General features: G+C 50.1%; 1 long non-coding RNA gene across 2 annotated transcripts; it reads left to right on the forward strand.

Moving 5' to 3' along the window:
• The first annotated feature begins 4,993 nt into the window (after positions 1-4,993).
• LOC134473668 (uncharacterized) lies at positions 4,994-8,443 on the forward strand. 2 transcript variants are annotated; one of them, XR_010044038.1, is made up of 2 exons: positions 4,994-5,912; positions 8,308-8,443. It is a non-coding gene; the product is annotated as an uncharacterized LOC134473668 (long non-coding RNA). The 2 variants fall into 2 exon arrangements; XR_010044037.1 differs by lacking the exon at positions 4,994-5,912 and adding an exon at positions 5,925-8,006.
• Positions 8,444-9,649: the final 1,206 nt, after the last annotated feature.

Here is a 9,649-nt window from a genome sequence, read left to right on the forward strand (position 1 = left end):
TACCCTTCACCTCTAGGATTTGGTGCCATCTGCAGTTTCAGGTATCTGCAGGAACTCTTGGAATGTAGTCTCCCCAGGGAAGGGGGGCAAACAAACAAAAAAAAGGTGCTCACTGTTGTGTGTCATTAGCGAGCTGTAAGGTAGGATATCAATGGGACATCACCCCGCGCCTATTAGAATGGCAGAAACCCAGGGCACCGGGGCACCAAGTGCTGTGAGAACAGGGACCAGCAGGGGGCGCTCATCCACCGCTGGTAAGCGCCCTGGATGGTGCAGATACTTTGGAACCCTGTGGTCTCGGCTCTTTGCAAAGCTCAGCAGAATCTTCCCATGTGACTCAGCAAATGTGCTCCCTGATAGTTCCCCAGATGAACTGTAAAATTTGCACACAGTTATTCACAGCCACTTTATTCATGACTGCTCCAACCTGGAAGCATCCAAAATATCCAACAGTTGACTGGATGGACAAATTGTGGTATGTCTATACACTGGAATACTACTCAGCAGAGAAAAGAAACACATTACCAGGCTATGAAAAATTATGAAGGAACGTTAAATGCTCATCACTAGGTGAAAGAAGCCAGTGTTAAGAGGCCTGATGATTCCAGCTGTATGGCATTGTGGAAAAGGCAAAGTGATAGAGAACCTAAAATAATCAACTTGCAGTTTGGTGTTTGTATCAGGGAAGAGCTGAAGAGATGTTATATGGCATGGGTGAGTGGCTAAACTATTCTGCATGGGGTACAGCATGCTTAAGGCCTGGCATCCCTTCATCAAAACACAAAGAATGCACATTATACAGTACAAATGGTGAGACCTAATATGAACTATGAATTTTAGTCAGTAACACTGTATCAATATTAGTGCATCAGTGGTAACCAATAAGCCACACTAATGCAAAAGGTTAATAATGGGGGAAAACCAGAAGGGTATAATGGCTCGTGCCTATAATCCTAGCATTCTAGGTAGGAGACTGAGGCAGGAAGGTCACAAATTCAAACTCAGCCGGGGCGATTTAGTGACTAGTAGGAATCTGTCTCAAAATAAAAAATAAAAAGAGACTTAGTTTAAAGGTCCCAGGCTCAATCTCTACTACTATTACAATAATAATAACAGTAATAATATTAAAGGAAAGCATGTGTCGGGGAAGAGGCTCTATGTGACCTCTGTGTGTGTACCTCCTCTCCAACTTTTCTGTGAACTTCAAACTGCTTTACAATTAAGGACTGCTGGCCTCAGAAACAGAAATATGGAATTTTGAAAGGAAAACTCATTAGAAAGGAAAATGGGGTTGAGGAATTCTCTGAGAAAGGAGGAGGAAACATTCAGAAATCAGAAGGGAAAAGATGAAAGAATGGGAACCAGTTCGGGGTCCAGCATCCCATTAATAGGAGCACCTGGAACCAGACAGCAGAGAGAGAGCCGGGGAGGAAACGCACCAAAAACTGATACGAGCCTGTACATTCCTAGAACTGCAAGACGTGGATTCCTAGATCGAGACGTGTCCGTGAGAGAACTGCACTGTGGGTGAGAACAGAGCCTTATCAACAAAGACGATGTGTGAAGCATCAGGTCCCCTGGACGAAAGACAAGGTTCTTAATGATTCCAGAGACACAACTTGGTGATGAACAAAAAACCCACCCTGAGCACGGCACAGCTCACAGAAGCTGCAAGGAAATCCAGGGATGCCTTCAAAGTGTTCAGGGGAATTATTTTCAAACTGGAATTTTGCATCCAGCTAAACCATCACTGGAGCCTAAGGGCAGAATAAAAACACTTTTGCATATTTGCTTATCATGCTTTCTTTTCTAGGATGCTACTATAGGATGTGCCCCACCGAAAAGGAGGTGTAAACCAGGCAAGTGAGAGGCTTATGATCCGGGAAACAGGGAGCTAACGAGAGAGACAGGGATGACAGGGAAGGGCCATCGCGGTGGCCAGCAGTGTGGTGAACCCAGGGACGGACGGCCAGCCACGGAGGAGCCACTCCCCGGGGTCGGTGTGGAGGCCTGGGCTCCCAGGGAGGAGACTTACACAACAGGGCCAGCGTTCGGGAAGATAAAAGTGCATGAAACTTTTAAAGAGAACCAATTGAACAAAATGGTAATTATTAATTCCAGAAGGGAAAATGTTGTTCAGAGGAGAAAAAACAACTGCGGTCTCGCTCCTGTCTCAGCTGCGGAGAGTGTTTACATAACCGTGATAGATTGAATCCTGGGGGTGGCTCTCACCAAAATTACACCACTGTCACCGTGGGAGGGGCTGAGCAGCGCAGGAAGTGTGTGTGTGTATGTGAGACAGAGACAGAGACAGAGACAGAGACAGAGACAGAGACAGACAGAGGCAGAGAGAAAGAGACGGACGCAGGTAGAAAATGTATATGTGGAATCAGCCTCTCATCTCCCATGGTAAAAAGTCACTTAGAAAGGCTGAAAGTGGAAACTTTTAAAAAAAATATCAGTTCAATCACAATATTTTGAAATATAGAAATAAATAAGCCAAAAGAATTGTTTTAAAAGAATTGAGTGTAGTGGCTTCTGGGGGGAGCCAGCAGAGCCAGGGTAAGAAGCTGGGTTTGGCTGTAATGTCCCTGGATCACTGATAAAAATCAAAACAAAAAGAGAGATTTAAAACAAAGAGAGGGCGAGAGGACAGAAAGCTCACATACATCCCGAGCACCCACCAGGGTCACCTCCTCCAACACACGACGTGCATAGCACTGTCCTTGCGATCCTGGTGAGAAAAGAGGCCCGGAGACCTGGTCACCTGCCTGGGGACACACAGCGCTGAGAGGCCTCATGCGCCTCTGCTCCCTCCCCGTGAGCAGCTCCTGCCAGGCCAGCGCTTTGTTTTTGTTCCGAGTTAGGGAAGCAGGAAAGGTCCAGTCTCTTTCCCAAGCCTTCCTCCAGCCCCACTGACTTGGGACAGGACCGTCAGTGGTTTAATTTGATCCAGATGGAAGCTGGCTTGGCCTTTGCATCTGCCTTTGGGAGTGCTGGGATTTGCAGATAAGTCTTGGGATCAGGAGGAGGATGAGGAGGTGGGAGGGTGACAGGGCCCGCAGGCTGGGGCGCAGAGTCCACCGGGGCGTGAGGACCTGACCGACAGCCTCCTCCACAGCTGCCTGGCCTGTGGCCTCCGGCCACCACCAGGAGCTCAGGGTCACGCCCCTGGCGCCCCCATTCCCACAGTCACACACTCCGAAGGGCTGCAGGTGTGCAGGGGGGTGGCAGCGCCTGGGGTCACAGTAGAGGCGGGGGCGGGGCGGGGAGGGGGCAAGACCAGCAGCCTGAGGAGCTGACCTCAACCAGGCTGTGAGAAACGCCAGGGGCGCGGCTGGCACAGACCCTGGCGTGGAGGAAACAGCAGGTGCAGGCGCCACGGGGACCCTGAGACTGACTGGGGCTGCCACCCCACCCCTGGGACCCCAGGAGAGACACACAGCTCCGGAAACCCAGGCTCCACGTCTCTTTAACCAGGAAGTCGTTGTGAAAGTTTAAACACAACTTGAAGTGAGAAACAACAGCCTGTTTTTTTTTTCTTTTAAACTACGAAATGCTCCACACATGTTCCTGGTGAAAGACAAGCTTCTCCGGCCAGCCCTCCCCACCCTCGGTGCGTTTGCCCCATTTCTCTTCACCAACATTTTTACCTAGTGGATGAGCCCCAGCCTCTCTAAATAGACAGCACGTGGCTCCTCTTCTTTCTGTTTTGGTGGAGAGCAGGCTGAGCCAGGAGATCACTGTGTAGCTCAGGCAGGCCTCGAACTCATCGAAACCCTCCTGCCTCAGCCTCCTGAGTGCTGGAATTACAGCATGCGCCTCTATGCCCAGCTTCCCGTTTCTTGATCTACCAATTTTAGGTGATGAAAAACGAGAATTTAGTTCAGGAGAACACCTTCCCTCCTCTTCTCTTCCTCTTTTGTGATCAAGTGATCTAATCTATTTGTTACAGTTGCATATTCCAATAATATATTTACATTTATAATTATTTCATTAAAAGATAGTTAAATTCCTTATCTCAATAAATGTATACAAGGATTAAACCATCAGCGCCTTCCCTTTCTCATATTCTCCCATGTTGAGCATTCCATTTGCTATCCATGTACTATTGTATTTTTAATTGAGCATTCCTTTGGTCGGACCTTTATTTTTATATTTTTGAGATAATTACATTCCATTCTTTAATCAACACAAAGCACATATGCTTTTCTTCTGGTTATTTTAAGAAACTGAAACCACGGGGTGTGGTGATCCATACCTGAATCTCAGCACTTGGGAGGCTGAGGCAGGAGGATTGCCTTGAGTATCAGGCCAAGCCTTGGCAATACAGTAGGTTCAACACCAGCCTGAATTACAGAGTGAGACCCTATCTCAAAAAAACCCAAAATAGTAGTAATGATAACAACAACAGGCTTGTGGGATGGGTGTAGGCAGCCTCCTGCCATGGGCTGTTTGTCTTTGGCCTGGCCACCCTGCCTTGGGGCCAGCTGACTATGAATGAAACTTGTACAAACTGTGGGCTGAAGCAAACTTTTCCTCCTTTTACTTGTGGGGATCAAGTATTTTGTCCCAGCCATGAAAAAAGTAACTAAGACACAGGGTAAATATTATTCACTCTGTAATCAGTGCTATGCTAGAATTAAATTGTCTTTATTGTTTTTCTTGTAGTTGATGCTCGCCTTTCTTTTTCCTTGCATTGTCTTATTTCATCCATCTTTAAGGTCTTCCACAGTCTTAAGGTTAATATAAAATCTGTGGAATTTCTATGTTGTGAGTGCCACGAAAGCAGGCACTTTGTTCTTTTTTTGCAGGTGTATGTCCTCAATATGCCACAGTAAGCCTGAAATCAGAATAATTCCTTTTCTCTAAAGACTGCTTTGAACCTCAGTTGTACCAAAACAACCTATGAAATGTCAAGTACTAAAAATGCAAAATTATCATTCTTTTTACTTAATTTCTTCATTTTTAGTTAAGTATAGGAATCTTTCCCGTCTCCTGACTAATGATGTTACCATTGATGAGAAGCTCATTTTATGCATTCAGGCATTTCTGATTCCTAGCGTGGCTTCCTTTTCTTAACCTTAAATTTACCTCTGTCATTCTGCCCCATTGGGTGTGGCTCTTCTGTAGCATCTCAGAGGGTAGACAGTTCCCTGCTTCCTGGACCAGTCATTGTTCAGAGATATGGAAGTCGCACGGTGACTTCCGGGGACTCATCTTCTGCAGAGGGCATTTCCAGATCTTTATCCCACTCCCTTTCCCCCTCAGTCTCCCCCTCTTAACCACTCCGATTATGCTGCTCCAACACCAACAGCACCCACAGACTCTGGGGCCTGCAGTCCACAGAGGAGACCCTGTGGTACAGCCTGGGATCTTCCTGCTTCTTAAATTTTCTTAGATGCTCAACTCTTGGTCCAGCAGGAGGCTCCAGGACAGAAGACAGTGGCAAGGGGACCTCTCTTTCATTTAAAATGTCAAGTGTTTCATACTCCATGGAGCGTGCGTTGGAAGCCCAGGAGTGTCCCTCTGTTGTGGCATGGCAGATGACGCCATTCCAGGGCACACGTGTGCTCAGAGCAGGGTCACAGATCTTGCTTCCCAGACCTCGGCCTGAGGCACAAGCTGGTTTGTGGCAGGGTTTCCCCTTGTACACACGCATACGCATGTGCACACACAAACAAATATGCACAAATTGAGAGCAATGTAGGGAACTTTCCATAAAGTTCAATTGATTAGACTTTTTTATTCTGCAAGTCTCTTCCTTTTGCCTGTTTTGATATTAAATAGAATTATTGATGTTAAAATTTTAATTCAAATTATTTTGAAAATGATAGGTGATTTCATCCAGAGGCTTCCAGAATCACACTCCGGGGAGATGGAAGTGGACATCTTGATAATATTTTAATGAGGTCGTTGGCAAACTAAGAAGTTGGGGGCTTTATGGGCACTTGTTATGGACAGGGGTGTGGGATTTACTTACAGGTTTAGTCCTTTTTTCTGTGCTCTAACTGCATGCCACAGGCTGGTAGTTTATGAAGAGTACATGGTTCTGGAAGGCATTGCATGCAATACAGCAAGCATATTTGCTTGGGCAGGTTTTCCTCTTTATAAAAAGCCACTAACACCATCATGGGGAGCCCCACCCTCATGATCTCAGCTAACCCCAGTTACCATGAATTTTTTTAAGCACCATGAATTTATGGCTTTCAGGATGCAGTTTCCAACACAGGAGATTTTGGGGGACACAGATCAAAGCATAGCACAGCCCCCTTCCCATCCAAAACTATAGGACCCACTGAGCTGACTGGATGGAGGATGGAAATCCTCAGCGTCCCTGACTTTAGGTGCAGCGACTTTCAGAGCCCCCAGCAGTGCTGTCGTCTCTGCTGCTCCGGAGGTGGGAGGAGTTGGAATGAGACTTTCCTTTTCCTTTCTTGGAGGTGTCCTATAGGAGCCTGGTGATTGGCTTCTCTTCAAGAGGAAGGGAGAGAAGAGGCAGCGCACGGTGCATGGAGGGGCATTGGAGGCTGCAGCTCCCAAAGCCCTGGGGCTGGGTGTGCTGGGAAGGCGTCCTGAGAGGTGGAGGCACAGCGGCCGTGCGGGGCAGACCAGGAGGGACTGGTCAGGCTGAAGGTGGTGAGGCTCGCTGGGGCGGGGAAAGCAGGTGTCAGGCGCGAGGAAAGTCAGGGCGGCGACTCTTCCTCCCCCTGGCGTCCAAGGTTGGTACTACAGTCAAGTTTAGTCCTGGGTACACGGTGGGCCGCAGCTGCCCTCAGAGATGCCCTCTTGACTTGGACCCAGCTCGCTGCTCCTTTTGTTTCTCTAACGAGGTCCCTGTCCCGTTTGCGGGAAGGGCAAGGCATGAACGACTTGAGAACAACCAGGGACAAAGAGCAGCAGTGACAGAACTGCACAGTTAGGGGGCATCTCTGTTCCCCAGCACAGACCCCTCCAGACCTGCCCGGCCACGGATGGGCATCTTAGGGACTCGGGGAAGGCATTTTTGCAAGAATGGGAACAGCAAAAATAGCTGCCTTACCCGGGGCTTGTCCTGTGCCAGGATGATGTGCCAGGGGCTGTGCATGTGGTACCTCAGGACCTGCCAGTGTTCTCCACATTATGGAGGAGCCTGGAGCCCAGAGATGTTAGGGAATCTGCACATAGTAACACAGCTGTGAAGAAAAAGTAGCTAGGTGTGGAGATGCGTGCCTATAATCCCAGTTACTCTGGAAGCTGAGGCAGGAGGATTATAAATGTGAGACTTGTCTGGGCAACTTAGTGACAGCCTGTCTCAAAAAAAAAAAAATTTAAAAGGGGTCAGGAATGTGGCTCAGTGGTAGAGCACTTGGCTAGCATGCATGAGGCCCTGGGCTCAATCTCCAGCATGCAGAGAGAGAGACAGAGAGAGAGAGAGAGAGAGAGAGAGAGACAGACAGACAGACAGAGACAGGAATTCTGCTACATACCCATCTGGCCCCAGACTACTGCTCCTGTTGTAGCTCCCACAGTCTCCCTTGGGAAGGTCATGCTTAAACCAACCAGCAGATACATTCATACATGCCCCAGTTACCCATGAAGTCATCATGAGTGCCGCCCACCACGTTCCAGCTGCTTCTGGGCACCGGGAGGGAGTGCGAATCCTGCCCTCCTGGAGTGAGAAACTGCCATTTGCTGCAGTTGGAACAAGTGTCCCCCAGAGGCCTGTGTGTCCATGGCCCGTGTGTCCCTGGGAGGTGTGAGACCTTTAGGAGGCAGGACCTTGTTGGAAACCTTCCCATCATAAGAGGGTGTGCTCTTAGGGGACACAGTGGGACCCTGGCTCTCATGATGCACTGGGTCTCATCCAAAAGTGAGAGGGCCCACTGACCATGGCCAAGATTTCCAACACTCAGCATAAACCTTCGGCCCTGCCACAGGAGCACCTCAGGAGTGCTGTCCTGGTGAGGGGACTAACACGGTACACGAGTGACTTCCGTGACTGAGGAAATGAAAGCAGAAGCTTTGTAAGTCAGTTTCCCTCTTTCCCATGCCACTGCTACAGAGCCTCCTGCTGATCTGTGCATGTGAACACATAATACGAGTAAGAAATTAGCCTTGGCTGTGAGAGCCACCGAGACGCAGGGACTGCTTGTTACAGCAGCAAAATCTCGCATACCCTGCCTCCTTCTCGTCCCACAGAACACGTCAGACTCCTAAGGGCTGGCAACAGTGGGGCTCTTCGAAGTTTTCTCTAAACCCGAGTCCTCATATTTTTTTCAGTTGCTCCTCCAGTTGGTTGACCTCTCCCTCCGTCTTTTCTTCCAGACTCATGGCACCGTGAGACTTCAAAACGATCACCGGGGAGCAACCAGCAGAGCTGGCTGCTTTTCCCGCTTCTCGGTGACACGGCCAGTAACAGCACAAAGCCTGGAGCAAATAAACAAAACTAACCTACCCTGGCCCCTGTCCTGACCTGCCTGGTACTAATTCTTTGGGCTCCAGGAACAGCAGGGGCTCAAGATTCAGACCCAGGCTCGGATGGTTATCCGTACACTGCTTTGGGCTTCCTGGCTCCCTAGCAAGCTCCCTAGCCTCTCTGAGCCTGTCTCCTCAAATGGAGGTGAAAGAAATAACACAGACCTTAAGAGTTCAGAGTCAGGTGGAACATCCAGCACCCCCGGGTGCCTAGTGGACCTGCATAAATGTCTCTCCCGTCCTTTCCTCCCTGCCCCAGCCCACACATCCTGGGAAAGGGAAGGCATTTCTGGAATGAGGCCCTAGACTAGGTGCCAATCTCTGTGTCTTAGGCCAGTCCGGACCCCTTCCAACCCCAGCTCGCAGCTGTCTGCTCCCCCTTCCTCCCTTCTGGGGTGGGGGTTGGGGTGGGGCCGTCCCATGGCGCTGGGGTGCAGGGAAGTGGACTCCAGGCTGCAGATGTCTGGAGCTCAGGGTAGGCTGCTGAGCTAATCCCGGGGCTGCTGGTGAGGCTGTGCCAGAGCTCAGAAGTGCGTTTCCAAGGGCCTCTCCTGCCCGCAGCGGCGGCCCGTGGCTCAGCTCGAATTTCCCAGGCCCCCAGCACAGGAACAGCTGCGTGGCTTCCCCTCCCTACCTCCATTCCCTCCTCTCCTCCCTGACATGAGAGACAGCAGAGCAGGGCTGGCCAGGGGTCTGGACGGAGTCCAGGAAACTCCAGCCACCCCGCCCAGGTCTCTCTGAAGCCTTGGGGAGTGCAGGCACCTGGGGTTTCTCGGGCCTTTCAACTCACAGACACGTTTCCTGCTGCTTTTCATTTGGCCCAAACCCTCCAGCCCGGCTTTGATGTTTGGATTCATGTCCACCCCTTGGCTGGCTGGCCGGGCACCTCTACCCAGAGTGCTGGGGTGAGACCAGGCTCGGGGCAGGGCTCTCTTGGCCGAAGCAGGGCCCTACCTGCAAGCCTGCTCAGCTTCCTCCCGCCCTCGGGCTCCTGAATGCCCCTTTCATGTGCCTCCCAGGGCAACGGGCTCTGGCCACCCACTCCTTGCCCCTGTCACTCTCTCCCATCCCGGGCAGGAGTGTGTGTGCGCACACGTGTACGTGCGTGTGTGCACGAATGCTCACTACCATTTCCTGAATGCTTGTTACAAAACTTGCTTGGTTTTATCCTCCAATGTCTTGTTTTTTTCCT

The sequence above is a fragment of the Cavia porcellus genome, unplaced genomic scaffold (genome assembly GCF_034190915.1).
Source record: "Cavia porcellus strain 051 isolate PalLab524CR breed Dunkin Hartley unplaced genomic scaffold, mCavPor4.1 scaffold_28, whole genome shotgun sequence".
In the NCBI taxonomy this organism is placed as follows: domain Eukaryota; kingdom Metazoa; phylum Chordata; class Mammalia; order Rodentia; family Caviidae; genus Cavia; species Cavia porcellus.